Source organism: Wyeomyia smithii, chromosome 2, assembly GCF_029784165.1.
Source record: "Wyeomyia smithii strain HCP4-BCI-WySm-NY-G18 chromosome 2, ASM2978416v1, whole genome shotgun sequence".
Taxonomy (NCBI): Eukaryota; Metazoa; Arthropoda; class Insecta; order Diptera; family Culicidae; genus Wyeomyia; species Wyeomyia smithii.
In genome coordinates, this window is record NC_073695.1 from 269,861,270 (window position 1) to 269,885,766 (window position 24,497).

General features: G+C 37.8%; 1 protein-coding gene across 7 annotated transcripts in view; it reads right to left on the bottom strand.

Moving 5' to 3' along the window:
* The window catches only part of LOC129725921 (plasma membrane calcium-transporting ATPase 1), a 64,334-nt gene extending 45,528 nt beyond the window's left edge, over positions 1-18,806 (bottom strand). For 6 of the 7 annotated variants that reach the window (XM_055682366.1, XM_055682365.1, XM_055682363.1 and 3 more), the window contains exon 1: positions 2,708-2,849. The gene's annotated coding sequence lies outside the window, so the exon portion shown is untranslated. Of the gene's footprint in view, positions 1-2,707; positions 2,850-12,977; positions 13,024-18,576 lie in introns of those variants that run through there. The other variant, XM_055682360.1, reaches the window with a different exon arrangement.
* Between the last annotated feature and the right edge of the window lie 5,691 nt (positions 18,807-24,497).

Below are 24,497 nucleotides of genomic sequence, written 5' to 3' on the forward strand. Positions count from 1 at the left end.
GAAGTTTTTTTGTCACAACTATTCTCCATATTTTAGTTGGTGTCATCACATTCCGCCAACCTTCTGTTCGACTTTCCTTGATGAAGTAATCAACACAAATCTGGCCTTACACAAAGAAGATAACCTCGCACTGACTTGGCTCTGTTGACAATCTTGGCGGCAATCAGATTGTTTTGCTCAGCCGGATGTGTTACGAACACGCGGTGCACGATCGCTCTCCGCAATTCCGAAATCACCAAGCAACAATTATTATTATTATAACGTACACTTTTTCTGCATATTGCACATGCACTGCAGCTGCTTCAACGTACATACACCTGATGATTAATTTAGGTCAGCCAAAATAAAATGAAATATCCTTAATTTCACAGCTCATTCGGAGCAGATAACAATTTGTTTTTATTTTGCGCTCGCTTGCTTTGTTGGAAATTTGCGAAGCACGCGCGAGGCGCACATTTTTCCTGGTTGAATGAACACAATTTTGCTACTTACTACGATTCACTTCGTTGAGATTTTTTTCTGTCTCATCAATTTCCTTCTAGTCTCCTTTGTGATAGTCAAAAGCCCGTTAACCCTTAAGAAATCTTGTCTTATTGAATACATACATTCGGACGGATAATTTTTGGTTATATACGCCAAATTTGGTAAAAATTGTTTGAGAGGGTCCTAAGCAGCGTTGCCAGGTCATTTTTTTAAAAATCTGGAAAAGGCAAAAAAAAAAATCTGGAAAAAAACTGGCAGTCACTTCGTGGGGCGAAAGGTAAATTTTTCGAATAAAAGTCTTGGGGTACGCAAAATTTGAGGGGGCAAAATTGCAAAATTTCGCGCCAAATTTGAAGTGATGACCTTTTTGCGGAACAGAGAAAATAAAATCTGGATGATCCATGAAAAATCTGGATAATTGGACGTCAAAGCTGTCTGCCTGGATACATGTTCAAAAATCTGGATAATCCAGATAAATCTGGATACCTGGCAACGCTGGTCCTAAGATTAAAGTTAAAACGCCATTATTTCAAAATTTCCCCTAACATGGATTAATGTGCTCAGTTATTTATAATAAGAATCAATATACTCTATCAAATCAATAATATAGGCTGATAGGTTAAAAAATGACAGTAATTTTTGTTAAAGAGGAAAAATAACATCAATAAACAAAACAAAATTGAACAGTTCAAAAAAAATGTAACACAAATGGTTCAACTGTTTAACAAAAATAAGTAAAAAATAAAATACAAGTTCATAAATAAAACAAGTTCATGAATAAAATATCACAGAAAAGATATAAAATATAACAACAAAGCATGAAAAGAAAAACCATTGAGTAGAAAAATATAAAATTTACAAGCACTTAAAAAATGAGTAAAAACGAGTAACAATAAAAATAACTAAACATGATAAATGGAGTTTCATTGGTAGAAAATAATGAATGAAAAAAATCCAACTGCGTGTGACTGAACATTTTGCATCGTTAGCTGAAAACTATTGAAAAATCCTCCAATAAAGAAGAAACTAAACTAAATCATTAATGAACGTCCAACATCCAGATTCTTAACTCAACTGTTGCACTACTTTGAGATATTCTACAAAATGCCGGTATTTTTCCTGCAGGTTTTTTTGATTCAACAAACAATTTTCGCCATTGAAATTCTTTCCCAATGTTTCAACGCAGAACAAGTGCGCCTACCGTCGTTCACTACTTTAGTCGATTCAAATCTAGAAGAATTTGCAAGACCTCCTGATTTGTGTTTAGAAATATTCAAAACTTTTCAACGTCAGCATTGTCGTTTTTTCCTGCACGTCATTGTCTATTATCAGCAAAGATAATTGTAACTCAATTGTTTTCATTGCTCACAGCTGGCAATGAATGGTGGTGGGTAAGGAAAATCCCATTTCGCTTCGGGGAAATAAATCCTCCCCCTTCCCCCCTCTCTTTTTACAATTCTCTAACCTATAGCCGGCTCAAATATTCAAATGAAACAAATTTCGTTATCCGCACGCGAGAAAAGCTCGAAACTCGTTTCACGAGAGCATTTGTTACCTCCAGGCTTTTTTATTTTTATTATTTTTCTGATATTTTTGGTGGGTGGTTTTATATTCCCCGCGCTTCGTGCTATGCTAATATTTCGCTAAACCAACCAGCCAGCCAGCCAGCAACAACTAGATTGCTGCTTGTGTTTTACCCGCCTTCGAGAGTCCGTTCTTTGATCTTAAAATACATCCACCTGCAACACATTTTCCGAATTTCCATCCCTGGTGGTGTCGGTGTTCACCACGCATTACACGCTCCAAACAGTGCTACGGTCCTTCTCCATTGACGTGAGTGTGTGTAGCCTAGCCTTGAGTTTGAGTTTGGATTCGATTTGCCACCCACCTGGCATTCACAAAATGCTGAACCGATATATCGAAAGACTATTCTCCTCACAGGCCATAGTAGTTTCCATTCAACGAATAAATTCCAAACACAAAAAAAAAAAAACAACACCAGGCCCACCATGACCCCCCCCCCCTTGTTCTCCAACACACGTTTGCCATTGATGACGATGATGTTGATCGAAGGGAATTAGCACCAATACCACCGGTTCTGGTTCCGTCGTGATTACCATTAATGATGAACTAAACCGTACGGACACTTGGTACGCACACACAGAAACACACATTTAATCGATCGGTACTCGATCGGCACTTGATTATCGGATTGACGGATTACCTCTCACTCGGCGCGCCAGAGATCACACCGTAGATATTACACTCCAGGGGTAAGGTAAATTAAACACCGTATGGCGGCTACCTGCTCTGGGTTCGAACGAACTACACTGCCCTGTCTGCGAACTAGCTTATCACAACCGTGAGACACTAGTATGAAAGCTGGAAATCCTCATCCGGTTCTATTTATAATGTCATATGGTATTAGCACACCTGCCGTACCCTTTCGGTCATCAATGAGAGAGTCGAGGGTCTCTTAATAACCACCCGAAGCGGGCGTAAGAACGGGACAGACAGCGTCATCGTATATACATATGTGTACAACCATCATCATCACACATCATATCACATCATACATTATCACATCATACAACAATACAACTCTGCAGTATTGCCTTGTGACCGCATGTAGTAGTCACTTGCCTGCATTAACCGCCGCCGCCTACTGCTGATAGTGTTATCGAGTCCTTATCACAGTCGGTCTCTTCTAGTGTCGCAGTGTCAGCAGCAGCGTTGCCAGGTCATTTTTTTAAAATCTGGAAAAGGCAAAATAAAAATCTGGAAAAAATCTGGCGGTCATTTCGTGGGGTGAAAGGTTAATTTTTCGGATAAAAGTCCTGGGGTACGCAAAATTTTAGGTGACGAAATTGCAAAATTTCGCGCCAAAATTGAAGTGATGACCTTTTTGCGGTACAGAAAAAATAAAATCTGGATAAAATCTGGATCATCCATGAAAAATCTGGATAATTGGACATCAAAGCTGTCTACCTGGATACATGTTCAAAAATCTGGATATTCCAGCTTGATCTGGATACCTGGCAACGCTGGTCAGCAGAGCCAACAGCGGCCTCCTTGACAGCATTCGCCTTCGGACACGGGACGCACGCACGCGTTGATCGTAGTGAGCGTTTTTACACGATAGGGTGCGATAGCAGCATAGGAGACACGATACACGATCTCGCAGCCAGCCGGTTTCGTGTTTACGATCGACCACCGAGCGATCGAGCGAACAAGCAAGCGGGAGGATCAGAGTGGCGGCAGCAGCGGTTACTACGATTCTTTTGCGTCTGTTGCCACACAATTCATTACTCATGCGAATGTTTTTTCATTACCAAGATTTTCGAGTGTGTAACCATCTTTTAGCAAGAAATTCGCTTGGGAATGTGAAGAATTTTGCTGCTCTGTCATAACTGTCATAAGATTGACCGGAAGTAGTAATAAAGATCTTCTTATCGCACAAGTAACATTAACACAATATCAAAACATTATCAAAAAACATTAGAAAGGAGACCTGTCAAAAAGTTCATCACTTCCGATGAATTTTTCCAAAAAGGCAGATTTTCAGCGTTTTTTTTCTACTAAGACTAAAAAAATTCAAACTCAAAAATTCATAACTCATGGTCCGTACATCGAAGTTTTGTGAAAAGCTAATATATCAATTTGGATTTTTGAGTGCTTTACATATTTTAGCGCTTTCGGGTATTTTATTTTTGTCTTCATTTTCGAGGTTATCAATCTGTGGCTGGTTCGCCTCGTGTGAAAAAATATTTACATATCATATATATTACACACAATTAGATATATTCATTCATATAAATTCGTATATCCCGAAGTCTTTTACGGGGATTAGTTGACTGAAATTTCCGGTATTATATCGTGCTTCTTTGATGTTTCTTGACAGGCGCGAAGATTGTGTTCTCCCGTTGCTGCACATGAGGTATGTTTTTCTAAAAAAGAAAACAGTGCTTCTCAAGTTGTGCATGATTCTTGTGTTTTACTTTCCGAAATCCGGTCTCTACAGTCGTTGCATTTTGGCTCCCAGTGATATCTCATTTCCTTTTCCAGATTTCCTATGTATATGTATGAAACTGCAGGTCGGATTGACTGAAAACAACCACGCTGAGTAGGACTCCAGTGTGATTGGTTTGTCAGACAGATTGTGACAGATTCCACTGAGAGGACCGGACCGAGGTAATACCCGAAAGCTAGCAGATCCTGTTCTCGGGATTTCCATGAATACGAAAACCAATCCTTTTCGTATATTTTTGAGCAATTTATGAATCTGTGTGTCGATGGAATTATTTCAGGATTCCCCGATTATTCGGGGCTTTTCCAGAAGCCACTAATCAGTGTTAAGCAGCCCTGTCTTCAATAAAAGTTCTTTCGCAGATTTTGTTTCTCGAATTGCATTTAGGGCCATCCACAACCCAAGTAACAAACAAAATGCTTCAAAGGCTTAAAATTGTTTTGTTTTCGTTTTATGTTAACTTATATTAAAGTCTTTGATTATATTTTGGTTTTATTTGAGAACCATAAAATATGATCCGCAAGTATTCTTTACAGCCATTCTATGCCAACCGTCATATGCATGAAGTTGTATGATAATCCCTCTGACGACCAAATAAAACTAAAAACCTGCAGAATATACTTGTAGCTAAAATAAAACTTGATGATCGTAACTTAGGCAGATGAAAACCGTGAAAGGCTTGTTTGGTTTAATAAATGCTATGTTGTGATCAAATTGCGAGAATCGGTCATGATAGAGGATTTGGGATGCGTTCGAGGGTTTATCCGAAAACAACATGTCGCCTTGAATAAAAAAAAAGCAAAATTATGAATTTCAATCCTAAATCAGCATTTTATTTTACTGTATCACCAATATCACAGAGTGATTTTGAAATTCGAATGATGGATGAAGTCATACATTTAACAAAATATGACAAATCATGGAATTTATTCAATCATCACCTTAGTTCAGAAGAATTAAATTTGGATTAAATATTCATTTCCCATAGAATTACGGCGGCGCGCAGTAATTGCGATAAAATTCGTGGCCGTTTTTACCATAAATATTTCACGGCATATGTTTTTACATGCACGAAAACGATTTAAATGATAATAATAATCAATCAATATAGATAGAAAACTCAGACAATTCTGTTTTCACGACACTCTCGGTATATAACATTGTCATTGAGAAATGAAGCCGAGATAAAATTTATTGCTTCACGCTTAATTTAAAGAATATATCTGAGTTAAAATTTCGAGGCCATTCTATGGCAAGCAAATCGGCCTGTTGAAAACATCTGGTTCTAAGATGGAGCGCATATGAAGTTTTGATGACTGCAATAAACCTGGGCCAACTAGCAATGACACATTTATATAGCTGTTGTTAATAGGTTTGTTATAGCCACGTGGTCGGCATTGAAGGTTTTATGTTTTGGTTGTATCCAGCACTAAAAAACTTAGACATAACCTATTTTGTTACTTGTGATACCACGTGGACAGCTTTGGAAGGGGGGGTTTGTGTAATGTCCACGCTCCATACAAAATTTTTAGAATTTATATGGGCAGTTGTCCATGGAGGGGGGGGGGGAGCAAATCGTTAACAATCTGTCCACGTGGAATGTGGGTGGCTCCTTTCGGATTTCTAATACCATTGAGTAATTCCACAAAAAACGGGCAACCAATTTAATCGACCATTTTTGATTTAGCTAAAATTTTGCATAGACGTTTCTTTAGGCAAAAGACGCCATTTTGTGCTATTGATTAAATTTTTTGGAAAACGACTCATTTTTGAGAAGCTATTGAAAAATGCTATTTCGGGAAGGTATTGATGATCACAAATATTTTTATGGCCAAAACGGTTTGTTTGATCGGTGTGACGTCTTGGCAAAGTTGTAGATAATAACTTTATTCCGAAAAATATACGTTCAAAAAAAATTACTTATTTTTTGAAAAAAAGTTAGAAGAAAAATTAAAAATTAATTATCTAAAAAAGCTCGTTTTTTAAAAATCTAACTTTTTTCCATCAAAACTACAAAAGATTACATAAACAATGGAACCGGTCCGATCATAATAAAATCAAAAAAAAAGTTATGGTTTTTTGAAAAAAAAAATTTTTTTTCTTTGAGGGGCATTTATTTTTTGAAGGACAAAATTTTTATCTACAACTGTACCGAAGACACTATGCCAATCAAACTAATCGGTTTGGCTGTAGAAATATTTTTAATTTCCGATAAAGCATTCTACGGGAAATTAAAAATATTTTTACAGTCAAAACGGTTTGTTTGATTGGCATAGTGTCTTCGGCAAAGTTGTAGATAAAAATTTTATCCTACCATAAAAAATGTACTGTGAAAAAAAAAAATTTTTTTTTCAAGATATAACTTATTTCTTTATTTCTCCATGATCGGACCGTTTCCATTGTTTAGTTAATCATTTGTACTTTTTATAAAAAAAATTAGATGTTAAAAATATAAGCTTTTTTAGATAATTATTTTTAATTTTTCTTTTAACTTTTTTTCAAAAGTAAGTGTTTTTTTTTTTTGGAAAGATAGACACTATGCCAATCAAACAAACCGTTTTGACCCCAAAAATATTTGTAATCATCAATACCTTCCCAAAATAGCATATTTCAATAGCTTCTTAAAAATGAGTCGTGTTCCAAAAAAATAAATCAATAGCACAAAATGGCATCTTTGCCTATTAAAACGTCTATGCAAAATTTCAGCCAAAAAATATCAAAACTGGGACATTTTTTGTGGAAGTGCTCCATTTCAAAAAATCATGAAAAGAAAAAGAACTGATCAATAACACTGATAAACCCAGGTTTTGTCCTAGAGCCTCAACTGACAAAAATGAAAGATTTTTGCTTTTTAACCATTGCTGTGAATTTTGGTGCCTCTAGCAAGGATAACTTTTTCAGAGACTTGAATGAGTTTTGCCGTAAGGCAATGTAGAAGCGACGTACCCAGCGATCAATTGCTCTGCGGACGTTTGACACTCTTATGCATTCACTAGGGGCACAAAAATTCACAGGAATGATTATAAGCTAACCTATAATCTTTTTATGGAAACTATTTTGAACTTTTGGGCAACTTTTTTCACTTTTGTCGACCAGTGTTATCGTTTCTCTTAGTATTGTTGCAATTGTGGAATGTATACCAAACAAGTCCTTTTTTCCGTATTGGATATTTCCGTATTGATTGGCCTGAAGGATTTTAATAATGTTTTGTTCTTTTGTTGGCCTTTGGGATAAAGATAGCCCGTACTTGTCTCCACGCTTCCGGAATATAACCTAGAGTTAAATTTAAAGTGGATTGAAATAGTTGTGTTAGAATGGGTATCAGAGCTGCTTTACTCTTCAGTAGTAGTACAGGATAAATTTGGTCCCTACCAGGTGACTTGAAGGATTCAAACCAATTCAACTTTATTTTCAGTTAAAAATTGTTGCCAACATATCTGCATTATCTCTAGTTGTGTTCAGCCTAGTCAATATAAATACACTGTTTCGTGAATTACAAGAATTCCAGTTCTTGATGCAAATGTACCAAAAAAATCTACATTTCAAATTTGAATAATTATGGTTTTGATTTTTCATTTTTTAAATGTACAAAGCATAAAAAATGCAATCTCGAGTTATTTCCATTTATTCCCGATTAAAAAAAACTCTGAAAAAAATTATATCTTTGTTTTATCACTAAAAATCGTGACCTCCCAGTTATTCTTGAAAAAAAAAAGTTGGTCTATCAAGCAAGCCATCGCATGAACATCTTCCGAACACTAACCTTGACTACGAAATCTTTGTAGAGTAGAGTTTTCAATTCAACTTTCTCGAAGCGATTTGGCATCTAAACATAATGATTCAATTCTTAGTGCATCAAGTAAAAAATTTGATCATAAGTATTTTAAAAGAGTTGGTTCTACTATTTCAATTAAGTTTAAAATATCCACGTTGGTATAATATTTTTGTTACCTCGGTTAATCATTCCTGATTTTTCTTCTTCAGATTTAATTCGTTTTTCGTTCATGCATTTGTTTTATCAACTAACTTTTATACTCTTACCAAAAGGCTTTGCTGTAAGAAAAACTTACTTTTCTGTTTTTAGGCAATCAAATCGTGTATCCTAACTATATGAGTAAAAAAAAAACTTAAACTACCTGCCCCAGCAAACTTCGTCCCGCCCATTTTTTTCTTTGGTTTGATTTTAACGGAATGAGAGCATCTTTGCCTTTTAGCTTTCGTACAGTACTTCGATTCTGGAAACACCCATATTGAATGGCACTCGGTCATTATCAGCTGATTTCCAGAAATAGGAAATCGTTCACTTGTATTTCAAAATGACAAGTGAAGTCAGTTTTTGGCCTCTGAACGTCATTCTGGCTCCGGATATATTCCGGGTCATTTTTGTCGATTTCTTAGACACTGGAAGTAGCCGTCTTAAAATTCAAAATGGTATCTGAGGTCGATATTTGGGTTCTATGTATCACCACGATTACCGAAATACCCATATTGTGTAGTATTTGGTCACTTTTGGCTGTTTTCCAAAACCCGAAAGTTGTCATCTTGGACTTTAAAATGACATGAGGAATCAATTTCTGACCCTCGAGTCTGAGCCCCTATTCGGTCATGGTCGGCTATTTTCCAAAAACAAGAAGTTGATTTCTTAAGATTCAAAAAGGCGTCTTAGGTGGATGTTTGCCTTTATGCATCACTCTGGTTCCGGAAATACCCGTATTGGGTGGTCACTTTCGGCTGTTTTCCAGCATTCCCTATTCCTTTCAAAGTAGAGAGGGGTGCGAAACCATCATAGAAACATTTCAACCTCCGCATGCCAAAATTAGTTTCATTTACTTGCTTAGTTCCCGAGTTATGCAGATATTTGTATTTGACGTGTATAGGAGCCCTCCTTCTAAAAAAAGGAAGGGTGTCTTACTATCATAAAATTATATCTTGCTCCCAAAAACCTCCACATGACAAATTTGGTTTCATTTGCCTGATTAGTTCTCGAGTCGTGCGAAAATTTGGATTTCATCTGTATGGTACCCCTTCCTTCCAGAAAAAGGAGGGGTATCCAACCATCATAGAAATTATATCTTGTTCCCAAAAACCTTCACATACTTAATTGGTTTCATTTGCTTGATTAGCTCTCGAGTTGTTTGTGTTTCATTTGTATGGGACCCCGCCCTTCCAGAAGAGGAATTGATTTCGAACTATCCTAATCACCTTTCACGTCCCCTACCTACATACAAATTTTTTTGTCGATCGGTTCAGTAGTTTTCAAGTCTATATGGATCAGACAGACAGATAGACAGACAGATCTGCATTTTTATATATAAAAATTGTGTAAGAATAAGAGCAAAAAATAGGGATAATCAATTTTAAAAAAAATAAAAAGAGAAATAAAATTAGATTTTAAAGACCTATTTTCAAGGCACTTGAAATTTGCTCATGGTTATGGAGATTTCCTAACTTCTTCAGGTTTCTCCAGACAAAATCAAGTTCCTGAATTTTCTCCCAGAAATCCCGATGCCGCACGCCATTTATATGCATTATGGTTCATATATGTTCGTGATAGGTGTATCAGGTTGTAATCTGTGATTAAGGAAGTCTCAGGATTTAGCAGTTCTGACAATTGGCATTTTAGATATTTTAGATTATTTAACGTTTTGTGCATATTTATAATTCTTGCCAATTTCTATGTTTTTGGCACTTTTTTCATTTATGAAGCACATTCCTAACTAAAGACATCTTGAACATTTTTGAGAGTTTCGTTTCAATCGATAAAATTTAGATATTTCAATAAAATGAGATTTTTTGACGTAGAATGACGTCTAACGTTAACATTTATGGAGAGGGATGCAGTCTGATAAAACAAAAACATCGAGAGCGTCACGAAAATCGTCCAATTTCAAATCATAATAACTCAGTCAGGTTACAACGGATTTTTTTTTCATTCTTGCAGCAATCGATTGGAAAATGAGCTGAGCGCCCAGCAAAATGCGGAGAATTGGGATTTTTTTATTCTAAGTATTGCACCATTGAAAAATTCAAAGCCCTGTTATGAATGCAGATTTCGACCAAAGAGAGCTAAAAACAGTACGATCTAAATACAAGTATTTTTGGGACCGGACCGGAAATCGAATTTCCAAATAACGACTTTCGTTTCCTGGAAAATACCTAAAAATGACCAAATACCATCCTGGGTGATGCCCAGAGACCTGAAATCCACCTTAGATGGCATTTTAAAATCCAAAATGGTGCCTTTTGATTTTGAAAAAACAACCTAAAATGGCCGAAAACAGTTTTAAAATATATATGATTATATAATAAAATAATATATAATATATCATAATTATATTCGATGATTTTTTAAATAAAATTCATTTTTATCTGTTCATAAACTGTTTAATCCAACAAAGAGCTACGCGTCCCCTCTAAAATTTTTATGCTTATGGCATCAGTCAGCTCGACTCTAGGAGTACATTCTGACCTAACCAGAGTCGAATAGATTCAAACCGACATCAAGAAAATCGACTAGATAAATTTTACGGTAACGCATATAAATACTCAATGTTGACAGCAGATCGTAATGAAAGCAGACACGCCAGGGGGGGTCGACATAAACAAATTTAGAATAGCATTTTAATACAATCAGAAATATAACGAACTTTCTTTCATGCTATTTCTACCCACAGCTACATTGTGCAAAAAAAAAGTGATAGAAAAAATCACTCTAGCAGAAAAAAATCTCGTGTTCTTTTTTTTTCACCAATGCTGATGTTCAGTTTCGTGAACTAAAACCACAGCATCCGTATTCTGCAAAAAAGTTTTGTCAGTTATCATTTGTCTGAAATTGAAGGTTATCTCAATTGAAAAACAAACAGCACCGTAGTACTGTGAATAAACGGTTATGCAAAAACTACCTGTCCGAAGATGACGCGACCGGGGCGCGGCGGTGCAGATGAATATGGCGCTCAATAAAAGTTTGACAACCTGCTATGCGCCTATGGCTGGCCATTCTGTCCGTACGGTGTGTGTAGCCGTTCTAATCGCAAACAAGTCAATACAATCAGCATTATCTTTACAACTATGCAGATACCTTGACAACGAGAAAACAGTCCACGAAAAGCATATTTGATGTGGTATTCTCCACGTAGTCGTCAATCTCCGCAATGCGCAAAGCCTGCCATGCCAAGCCAGGCAGACAGGCAGACAGCAGGCTTTGGTTTCTCTAACACAAGGGGGGAATTAGAAACTAACGCTGGTTTAAGCTGAGGGGAACGCCCCATCTCACGGTTCAAGAGATGTTCAGAATTGTTTATTGTTTCTATTCTTCTCATCTTCAAAGATAAAAACATAGTAAACAAGAGATGACAGATGAGAGACCTGATATTTTTAAATGTTGAATGGTATCACCACAACATGCCAATTAGTCGACTATTGAGCTGAAAACTACTATTAATTGTCAGCTACGCTTTGTATCTGTAAACAAAGCGCGCATTCAGGGCCGGCAATAAGTCTTAGTCAGTGTGTACTTAAATGCCTGACTCAAGTCGATCGTTGAGAGATAACAGCTCTATCAGTTTGTGTCACCATCAGCAGAGTCTGTGCCGAGTAGTGCGGCGACCGGAGAGCGTGCGGAATAAGCATTAGATAGCTCCTAGATAAGCTGAAACGTGCGACGCCCAACAGTCGACGACAGTATTATCGCCCCCTCCCTCCCTCGGATAAGAAATAACAGAAACGCGGGCAGAGTAAACTATGACAACATCCTGAAATAGGATTCCGTCTCAAGGATGGCGACTATAGAATGCTCTATGCAGCAGGCGGAGGAAAAGTCCAATTATTGGATGCTACTAGATTATGATCGAAACACTCGAATGAGTCTACGAGAGAGCGAGAGATAGAGAGCAAGACGCGGTTTGTACGAAGCGCTATTGTCCTTGAAGGACTGCTGATTGTATGATATCAGGCGAGTTTATTTGAGGTCAAAACATTGCAGTAAAAATATCAAGCATTTTTAAACCGTCCCGCGCAGTGCAACGCAGCGTCCAAATAGTTTATTCACCACACACGTCACAAAACGCACGACGGCGCGTTGACGCATTTGACGTGGCTTGCTGCTTCTTTGCCGATGGATTTGAGCGACCAGGTTGCTGTGCGCGTCGTTGCACGATGTTGATACAAATTGCGAAGCTAATTTCCTCATCATAACATCGTTTTCAACATTTCTTTCGGCTGAATGCAAACCCGAAATAGCCATTCGCCACCGCATAGACAAGGGGTGGAAGAAAAATGTGTGGGGAGCGACGACCCAAAGTGGATAGATTATAAGCGTCTAGCCGAGCATGAAAAAACTACCGGCACTTGTGGTTGGTTTGTAAAATTAACACATTGGCAGAAATAAGGTTCATTCCCTTAGCAGCTCAAAGTGTACACCGCAGAATTGCAATTAATAATTCAATTTGTTGACATGACATGATCTAACCTTGGATGGCAGCCTGCCATCAGTCGATGAACCATCGATTAATTACCTGTAAAGAAAAAAGAAAATTATTAGATTAGCAGATTATCTCGTGTTATCGACGACCTAGAAAGTTATGGTTATGAGATAACTTGTTCAGGAATTTCAAAAATTTGAAAATTCAATGGAAACATATACTGCCGTGAGATGACAATGTGACGTAGATCCAAGTGATCAGTTTTTCAGTACGGCTCAAAAACGAATGAATTTCTGGTCACTTTTATATTGAAATGGGTGCCTACGTCACTTGTTTTTTTTTTGTTTTATGCAACGTACGAATAAGTAACAACGAAAAGGAAGATACCAAAAGATAGGTTTTCGAATAATGAACAAATTGGCATGAAAAACCCATATTCGGAAAAATGGCTCTTTGTCATCTCACGGCAGTATAGTTCCTTGTTCTGATTTGTTCATAAAGTCGAAAGCTTCTGGATGGTGGATAGTTCAGAGCGGAATACTTCGACTACGTGGCGCTATGGAACACGAAATTTATCGTATTTCCGACTTCCTAGAAAATAACTGCCTTCGCTTCAGCAAAGTTGTTCAGAATTTATGACTGTTTCACAATTTTGTCTGCTGGCAATCTCGTTTTTTCCAGTTAATTTTTAAAAACCTTTCTGCTTATTTATTAATTGCATAATTTGCAATTCCATTTGCACTTTTGTGTCACAATAAATAATGAATTTTGGTACGATTTTACACTTATGAATTATTAATATTTTTAGTATATTTATCTTTAATTAAAAAAGGTTTGAGACTATAATTTTAAGTTCCATACAATTTTTTCACCAATCTTTTTTCAGCGTATTTAATATACACTATCCGCCATAAGTTCCAAATCGCTTCACTGAGTACTGAAACACCCAGTTATCATATTGCAGCACCCTTCAAAAAGTTTAGTATCATTTTGAATGGGCGATATATCGTGTTTCCGACTTCCTAGAAAGTAGTGGTCTTCGGTAAACTTGTTCAGAAGGTCAAAGGCTGCTAAATGGTGGACAGTTCTGTGCGGAATACCACCACTACAGGGCGCTAGAGAACACGAAATTCATTGCATCTTGACTTGAACTTATCCCATGATTACGACTTCCTAGAAAGCTACTGTTTTCAGCAAAGTTGTTCAGAAGGTCAAGGGCTTCTAGATGGTGGACAGTTTAGTACAAAAATTAATTAAATAATTACGTTAAGTGCTCCCAGTGAGAATGATTCTCTTTCAAGGGAGCATGAGAAATGTTACTCTAACAATTCAACATAAAATAACTGACATCTAGGTAATGATGATATTTTATGCAACAATTGTGGTGGTAGCGATGGCTGCGGTGGTAGTGGTGGAAGCGGTGGTAGAGGCGATGACAAAGACTGGTAGTAAATGCTAATGGCTAAAGGCTGATATTTAGCTACTGGAGACGTCGGGGTACAGGACAGTTAGTGTTCGAAACAAGATTCATATCAGATACATTGATGTTGTTAATTGAATATTGGTCAATTCTCTGTATGATGTGTTTTCTCAGGAAATTTTTGAAGTAATTAATGGTGCTAGCAGATTAACACAGTTGCAGTAAAGCGTTATGATACCTAAAACCATTGTACGCGTTCTTTCTTCGTCCCATCATGGTATTCGGTCTGGTCAATGAGAAATTTCCGGTTTGCCTTGTTGCACGACTGTATTGAATCCTTCTTACGACAATGTTGCGATGCAACGATGGATCCATGATAAGCTTGTGGACGTAGGTCAGTGTCTGGAATTCGTGCAAAACTTTTATAGGCAAAATCACGTTCATTTCACCAGAGTACAGTTGAACTGTTGGGGACCAGGTTTCCTTAAAACGGTCTTCAGACAGCAATTTTCAATGATCTGAAGTTCGCGCAGATTCGATTTGCAGGCAGAGCCCCAAATAGCAACCAAATATTGCAGCCGAGAGTGGATTATTTTTTTTTTCCTGTATGGACTTCCTCACTGCGACCAGAATCGTAGATCTATTGTGAGATATGCCCTGGTGTCTGCTGTATCCCGCACTTCTGTTAATAGCAATACCGCTATTGAGAAGTGGCATGCTTATTATTATTGTTCATCAGTGCTTGTGTGTAATGTGATACTCTTCCTTACACGCTTACTGTTCTACTATACCGATACTCGTTCCTCTTGCCAAATATCACCAATTATAATTCCCTGGAGAAGTTTCGTCGTGCGTCCTTCTGGCCAGTTTTATTGATAAGAGGGACTTATTTTTTGTTAAGAGAAAGTCACGCAAAGGTATTGTAGATTTCAGCGTTGAGGAAGGGTAACCGGTGGGGAGCCTGAGAATAAACCCGTGCTTGAAGTCCTTTTTTTTGACATCGGATGGCCTGGTTCTACTAAGATTCGAACCCACGACCATTAGCTTGACAAAGCGGACTCTGTAACCTTGCGGCTACGCAGCTCCCCGAGAGTGGATTAACGATATGTATAACTTCAACAGCTAGTTTTAAACGAGGTTACTTTCCGCAAAACAGCACACATGGAGCTCAGCTACATCTTTAATTGATGGATGTGTCAACAACTTAAAGTAGAGTCAAGTGTGAGACCCAGGAAAGCCTATTCTTGAACTTCTCCGTCTTCTTGTTTTTGAATTTTAAGCAGTAAATGACGTGTGATCCGTCTGCATGGCGAGTGCATAAACATTTACTTTGTTTTCCATAAGTTTAGGGACAGCATATTGGATCTGAAGTAACCGTGCAAAAGAACTAGGTCTTGTTCCAGTTTGTAGAAGATTGATGTAGGTATCGTCAGCAAATTAACAGAGACTACCTTACAACTTCAGTTTTCAGATATCGTTAATGAACCAAAGAAACAAAATCGGGCCATGGTTGCTACCCTGCGGTAAACCGGTTCTAATGAACCGTACATCACTGCATCTATTGCTCAATGCAACAAACTGCAAACGATCAGATAGATAACTTTCAATCAGAGATTTTGAAACTCCTCTGAAACCAAAATTTTTGGGTTTCCTTGGCCTTTTTCAGGACAATGGAAACCGCTCCCGCCAACTTTTGTTATCAAGTTTTCTCGTAAACATAACCCTACGAACCCGACGAGCAATTACTATACGACACTTTGACGTAAGTTAACGCATTTCTACACTGGTTAGAGGTAACAAATTCCACAGGAATGATTTAAAAGTTATAATTTTTCTAGAGCAACTATTCTAAGCTTAAGGGTAGTATATTTTCGCTTTCGTCAACCAGGGTATTCAACAGTTACTCAGTCGTAGCTCACATTTCTCTAAAAACAAGATATTAATAATATCACTATGGATCGCAATTATGTAAATATAGTTTGTATAAGTTTCAGATTATATTGATGATATTGACGCACTTTCTTGCACTGATAATGGTATTGACGCACTTTATTGCACTGCTTAACTAGACTAATCTTATTAACTTCATCTGCCATCACTGTTGAAATAAGATATTCCAGAGAGTTCTAGAAGCTGGATTACTCTAAATTTGCAATTCACAGTGGTCCTTTCTGAATACTCGCCAACAAAACAACGATTCGAATTGCAAATGGCAGTCCAACAAATAAAGATTTTTCTCTGCTTCACTATTTGCGAACAAAAAGTTCACCTATTGAAAACGGAAGCATGAGATGATCGATCACGTTAAAACAGTCAATTCTAAAGCTGCGTCTTAATTTATCTTCAATAGAACTTCTACTGATTGAATCACGCGAGCTTAATTATCAGATCGAAGACTTGCTTGCATGATTGCACACTAAAAACGTTACCCACTAATTCGCATCAGTTACGTTTACCACGGGTTTCGTGTTTAGGTGTAAATCATATTAAATAATTAGATATGAGTCAATTAGACCTATTAAGGTTTTTCAAAACTTTATCTCTTGAACAAAAACAAGAAAAAACTGTACGAACTACTGCGTTCATTATTTGCCGGTAATATAGGAGTTTGCTTTGTTGAATAATAAGTTATCTCAAACAGACAACTCTTTTGTGGGACATGCAGTTTTTGGAAACATTTGAAGTAAGTAACAATGAGTTAGATAACGTTGTAAATCTAAATTCCCAGTTTTCTAAACTGCGAATTATTGCTATAAATCGAAACCCACTCTAGTGTTTATGAAAGGTAGGCGTGCTAAAAGACTTTTGAATAAATACTAGGAGCAATACCAAATGTTTGCTAATATTTTTCGTTAACTTTTGTTAATTTGTTTGATTTAATAATTCTACGTGGTAATGACTTTTCTGTCTATTTTGTATCTACATAATTACAAATTTTGCTTCAAGTAAATATTTTCGAGAAATATTGTTTTTATCTGATTGAACTAGGGTGCAGCGAAAAGGGTCATGCCAAATTTCGAAAACCGACCATGTACATTTCGTTTATTGGTCCAAAAAAATCAACTATGCAAAATAACAGCTCAATTGAACATGATTTAGGGGTGCCTCAAAGCGCTCAATGTTGTGGTTTTTCGACTCTTGAAAAACTACCAAGGGGGGGAAATTTGTTTGGAATTTTAGAATATTCCATATTAAACCTTCGGTTCCGGCAACATTTCTTTTAAGATAACACCACTCGATGTTTCATGCATTTATAAGTCATTTGGCATCGAAAAGAAAGTTTCGATTTTCCCAATTTTCGATGGTCGAAAAATCACAACTTTGAGCGCTTTGAGGCACCCCTAAATCATGTCGAATGGTACTGAAATTTTGCACAGATCATTTTTTGGGCCAATGAACAAAATGTGCATGGTCGGTTTTTGACATTCGATGATGGAAATTTTCCATACAGTCAATGCAATTTTGTAGTATTCTCCGAGAGTTTATTCAAATCTACACAGCTCTTCTAATGTGCAGTAAAACAGTTTTTCTGCAACATCAATTATTTTCATAGTATATGCAACACGATTGTAAAAGATGAATACATCACAATATTCAGAATGTAGTTAATTTGTATGGGTTATGCCCAACCTCCCCCCATTAAACGGTAGCAGAGCTGTTACAACAGCAGCGGAAAGTTATCATCACTCGCCAGTTCGGTACCGTTTGTGCGTGATTGCGACAGGCAGGTGACTACGACGCTAATCTGCAACCGGCAGCAGAAGCAGTTCGCGCAGTTCGACGAATCCAAGAGAACAAACAGATTCTAAACCGCGGTTTTTCCGCATGTGCGTAGGATCGGAGTATTGTCTTCGGTCACTCTGTTTATGACATCAGTCTTCGAAAATTTTTCGTCGAGCTTGGCTGAGAGGCGGCGTCTTCTCGTGTATGAGAAGTCTATCAATTAGTAACGCTAGACGCTCGCTGAGTGAACACCCACCGGACGCGACTCTGCACGGTAGGGTTGTTATCGTGAAACGAACAAACAAGTAGAAGTGGACGGCAGGTGGACGATTCCCTTCGTTCAAACGGGTGGAAAAATGCGGTTCTAGCTGCTGCGTAACTGGTATATTTTACTTCGTGAGTACATTTTATAATCAAATTAAAACCTAACCAAGTGAAACGCCATCGCACGGTACGATGATCAATGTAATGCGATTCCGAAACCGACACGACAGTCAACTTACGCGTCAAGTTCAGCCTCGGCAGGGACTCCTTTGACACCTTATGATGCAGACAGCTGCGGCAAGTTCTCTAACATGGACCGTGAACCAAACACGGTCCAAACACGGTTGTCACAGCTCTGTTGTATTCACTTCGAGGGAACCTTATTAGATACAGCATCGCCAAAAACCGATTCAACTGACAAATTTGTTAGCGCACTACCATGTCGGCTTACTCAAACAGCAAAGTCGTCACTTTAAACTCCACGGCACAACTATTCACCAACAAGTGTGTGCAAAAATACCGGCATAAGTTAGCTAATCTTCCTTCCAACACCCCCCGCGCGTTCGTCTTCACGACGCTCTTACTGACTCACAGTTTCTTAGCTAGCTGAGCTAAGTCATACTTTTAGCACAACACGCCCCGATAACGCGGCTGGCCGCGGGCAACGGACACTTTCGAAAAATGGAACCACGAACCGATCGTTGGATCGTTAACAAACACAACCGAAACAGGTTGGTGCAGCAGCTCGGCGAATCGAGCGACCCGCTGAGAGCATTGACAGCGGGAATTGCTGAGCAAAAGCAGAAGCCGACTGACCAAAGCGTAAATACGTCAGCAGCTCTAGTAGCTAGCAATCGGTTGTTGGTTTACATTGACCACCAAACCAAATAGGATGGCCATCGTTCGTTGTTGGCCGATTCCGAAATAGGAAAGTGGTTTCCGTCTGTCCGTTTTTTTGTTCCATCGTTTGTTTGTAAATTAAAGTCCATGGGTTGAATATTGTATAAAAATTTCCATTAAATACAGGCTTCGAGCTTTTGTGGGAGGCGTATCAAATGCATACATTTGATTATCTGATTGATGAAAAATTTATCAATCGGATCATGATTGTTAGTTGGTGCGACAAAATAGGATATTGATTCAAAAACTATTTTATGGATATTTTACAACCACTTATCTCTTTTCAATTCAAGTATTCTCGTTAATTTCATAGCTTCAACTATCAAGGGCCTACATATACTAGCCTGGGACACAATTATTTCCCATGCTCCCATGCTTTTTTTCGTGTTCCTTATGGGTCCTATAACAACTGTGTATCTTCTCAGATCGATCGGTGGAACTATATTTTGGCGCCCGGTTTTTAAAGTTTCCATACGATTTTATATGGGAAATCCCATTTTTTCGAAACTTATTCTCTAGAGATGTCCAGTTGGCTTCTGAAAATTCATCGATACATGGTATTTGTAGAAAATTTTCCTGGGAAAAACTCTTCTAAAGACTGCAAGGCGCTACGATGCTTATAGAAGAAGTTATTCACCCCAAACTGATTGAATGTCTGGCGAACGGCTCACCATTGAATTTTTGTAGCAATACTGCTGCACCATGCTACTTTTGCAAATTCAACCATTGAGAAGAAATGATATCGCGTAAAATTTATCTTAGAGGCTTGTCAGAAGATACAATGAGCAAAAATTACACTTTCAAGCTCAATTCCAAAGCGGGGGCCTAGTGTGGACGTCTCCGCCAACCACGCTCGACGCCTGGGTTCGAATCCCACCGCCGACATAGGTGTCGATGGTTGTGAGGTGGCGTGATTCACTCACAACCAACCAAACTGGTCTAGATTCAATCCTAGCCGACACCGGGGGATTTTCTGAGGCGAAAAATCTCTGGGATCACGCCTTCCATCGCATGAGGAAGTAAAGCCGTTGGCGCCGGTCCGTTAACAAACGGGTCGTGAGTTAGGGACCTGGGTGTGGAGTCGTCTCCCTGGGCGTCGGTGATTGGCCACAACAGTGGCGGAACTAGACCGACGGAAAATAAGCGAGAATAAAAAAAAAATGCTCAATTCCACGTGAAATTATTTTTCATCCTCAAACTAGTTTGCAATAGCAGCATGCTGTAGCAGTGTTACTAGTAAATTACAATGGTGAGTCGTTCATCAGACATTTAACCAGTTTTGGGTGAACAACTTTTTCTATAAGCATCGTAGCGCCATACAGTCTTCAGAAAAGTTTTTTCCAGGAAAATTTCCTACAAATATCATACATAATACATATTCGATATATTTTCAGGATCCAACTAGACATCTCTAGAGAATAAGTTTTGAAAAAGTGGATTTTCCCATACAAAATCGTATGGAAACTTTAAAAATCGGACGCAAAAATATAGTTCCATCGATCGATCTGAAAAGTTGCACAGTTGTCATAGGACCCATAAGAAAACCCGAAAAGTACATGGGAGCTAACATTTATTTTTTGTCCCATCCTAACATACACACAATACGCACCATAACAAACAGTATCAGGGCAATAACCATAATCGAACTGATAAATGTTGTGCAAACTGAGGATGAATATTTATAAACTTTTTTTTGTTTTTTTTTATTTATTTATTTATTTATTTTTTTTTTTTTTGATAATATCGTTTTCAGTTCATTACAATATTTGGTTACAAAAGTCTGTATATTTTGGTTCAAGAGAATTTAATCTGTTTGTTTTGATGTGTTATCAATTTTTTGTATGAATTTGTTGTTTTGTTTCTAATTTTTCGACGTTTTTATTATGCAAATATTTTGTCAATTTTTCGTCTAAATTTTGCTTACCTACTCTTCTTTTTCTCCCTAACACAAGACAACCCAAGTAGCATATGAGACTTCGATATAATGGTACCGATTCTTTGCACGCTAGTTCTTCGTACTGCACCTTCCAAGGCAATGTCAAAAAAATAGGTTCGAGAGCCCGTCCTGTGTTCAACGTTACAAACGGGCCCGAAATTACGCCCGCTATCCTGGCGCATGATGAGAAACCGCCATGGGCGGTAAAAATCAGCTTATTCAGTTTTATCTGGAAATCGTGTTCAAGCTAAGTCTGCCGTATCCTGTTGCTCTTAATTGAATCGTATGCCGCCTCAAAGTCTATAAACAGATGATAAGTCTGCATGTTTACTTCTCTGAACTTGGTAAGGATTTGTCACAAGGTAAACTTGTCCTTCCCGGCAGTTTTGTGTTTTTAACGTAGAATTACGTATCATGGCATTCTGAGATAGATAGAATTCAAATATCAAAAACATTGAGAGCATCACGACAATTGTCCAATTTTAAATGCTTATAACTCAGTCACTTTTCAACGCATTTCCTTCATTGTCACAGCAGTTGATTGGAAAATATGCTACACGTCCACTAATACGCGAAAAATTGTGATTTCATCATAGCTATTGTACTATTGGAAAATTGAGGGCCTTGTTTTGAACACAGATTTTGACCAATCAGAGCTGAAAACAAGGCCAAACCCCATCTAATATGGGCATTTTTGAAACCGGAATTTTACCAACAAGCCGGAACACGACTTCACACGCCATTTCTAACTACAAGAAGATTTCCGGCTTCTGAAAAACATAAAAAAAAATCTAATGACCGAAAATTACCCAATATCGAAATTTCTCGAAATGACACCCGGAAGTAGGAAATCAACTTCAGACGCCATTTTTAAATCCAAGATGGTGACTTCCGGTTTCCGGTAAACAGCTAAAATTGACTTAATGTAATCCGATGTGAGTTTTTTCGAAATCAGAACGATGGCAAGAGACCTAAAATCGACCTCAGATGGCATTCCAAAATCTAAGATGGTGATTTCCGGTTTCAGAAAAAAAAACATAAAATGATCGAATACTACGTAATATGAGTATTTTCAGAATCGAGAACATGCCCAAAGGCCGGAAATCGACTCCAGGTGTCATGTTTAGAGCCATCACATTATATCCAGCAGTTTTTAGAGTCTATCGTAATCCTAGCGTCTGCCTTCCAAAAAATTATTGAAAAGAAGTTTTTAGCTCTTTGCAAGCCCTCCCGTCCTCGTCCATTTTTCTTCGACCCACAGCTTGACCATCCTTCTCAATTTCCCACTTATTTCTGTTTACGGTTCTATCACCTTCACCGTTCGACAACACCTCGGAATTTCCGCTAGAAAGTTGATTCGTTTCAATGAATAAGACACACTCCGTTTGTTTTAGTTTAGCATAACTTTTCGGCCTACTTCATTCAGACATCATCAGAAATGACTAACACCGTTCTTTTCCCACCAGTGTGAATTTATACACAGTCAAAACCGGGAGATTTTCGCTTTCAAAATGGTTTACCGTGAACTTTTTGTCCAAATTGTTGTGAAGTTCATAGCGAACTGTACAATGCGCTCGCAGAATGCTTCTTGTTTCGACGCCATTTTGAACAGAATTGGGAATGCATAATAAATACCGTGGTCCCCGTGGTTCTGTGGTTAGCGGTGTCGGACGGCTAGCTCTCCCACACGGTTGTGATATCGGGTTCGATTCCCGATCAGGTCGAGGATCTTTTCGAGCTGGAAGTTTTCTCGACTCAGCACTGGGGCACGGTGTATCGTTGTACTTATCCTACAACATGCAAAATGTGCCGAAAACAATATCGATAACGAATTCTCTCAACTAACCTAGTTGATCGAGACCGCATTAGCCCCCCAGGCTAGCGTGCGATATTGTTTTTTGGGAATGCATAAACAAAACAAAATATACTGGCACAAAGAGGAGAGAGAGAGAGAGAGAAAGAGAGAGAGCTTACATATACACATTCTCATTTCGCTCTGAGCGTGTTTGTTGTGAAAGAGCTTCAAAAATTCCAAATTTTTAGCTGTCACCCGGTATTCTCTGCAGTTTCTTAGCTTCACTTAGGTGGATTTCTCATCGAGTTTAGGCCACCATATCCTTAGTAATAACCTCTAAATGGGAGTTCCAGTTCAGTTTTTTGTCCAAAGTAACACCGAGATTTAATTTTTGCCGAAAACTCAATCTGAGCTCCATTTAGAGTAGACTGTTTCAAATCTATCTTTCTCCTTCTAGTTAAAGGTACTAAAACAGTTTAAGAAAGGTCTCATTCAAACCTTTTTTCACCATTTCAAAGTCACATTGAGCGCGGTTTGTAACCGATTAGATATCGTGTCATCAAAATTCTCACGAACTTTTATGGCTACATCACAAGTATAGTCAATCACCTCAGATCCTAATTCTACTAGCTTTTTTAGGAGTTCGTCTACTACTAAGGACTATAATAAAAAATGAAAGTATTCCTCCCTGAGGACAGCTCTTAATCGATATAATAGTAAGTTGCGCACCTTGGAGGTCAGCAGAAATTTCTCGATATTTGAGCGCCGCCATTATCCATTCGATAATACAATTATCCAGGCCCCTTGTATCCATCGCGGAACGCACCGAGCTATAGAATGCATTGTCGTATTCTCCTACAATATCACGAAAAGCAACCATAGCAATTTCTTTGGCTTAAAGCGATTTCTCGATTCTATTAACTAGCGATTGTAGCGCCGATATTGTAGATTTGGTAAGCAAATTGGTTTTTGCCTAAAGGAAGAATCAAAAATCTCTCTGACTATTTAAGATAAGTCGATCACTATTTTTACAATTGTCTTTAACAGAACAGAGGAGAAACTGATGGGTCTAAAGGCTCTAATAATTGAATTCTAAAACATTATTACCTATTTAATGAAAAGAATAAATACAATAAACGTCTATTCCTCGGGATACCTAATAAAACACATAATAATCACTATTTTAGAGCAGCTCATTAAATAATAAACTAAATATAAATTCTAGTCACTTCCATACCATAGTATTTATTTACTTGCCAATCTTTTTTCGATTTTTTTTGTTTTAACCATAGTATTTATCCATACCATAGTATTTATTAACACTCGCCAATCTTTTTTCTATTTTTTTTGTTTTAAGACAGTGTAATTTTTTGAAGTAGAATACTTCTCTCAGGAAGTTCGGCTACATAGGGATGTGAAATGAAAATCTAAAACCGAAAAAAGTGAAAAATATGTCCAATTTCAAATGCTAATAAATCGGTTAGTATTCGATGGATTTCCTTCGTTCTTGCAGCAATAGATTGGAAAAT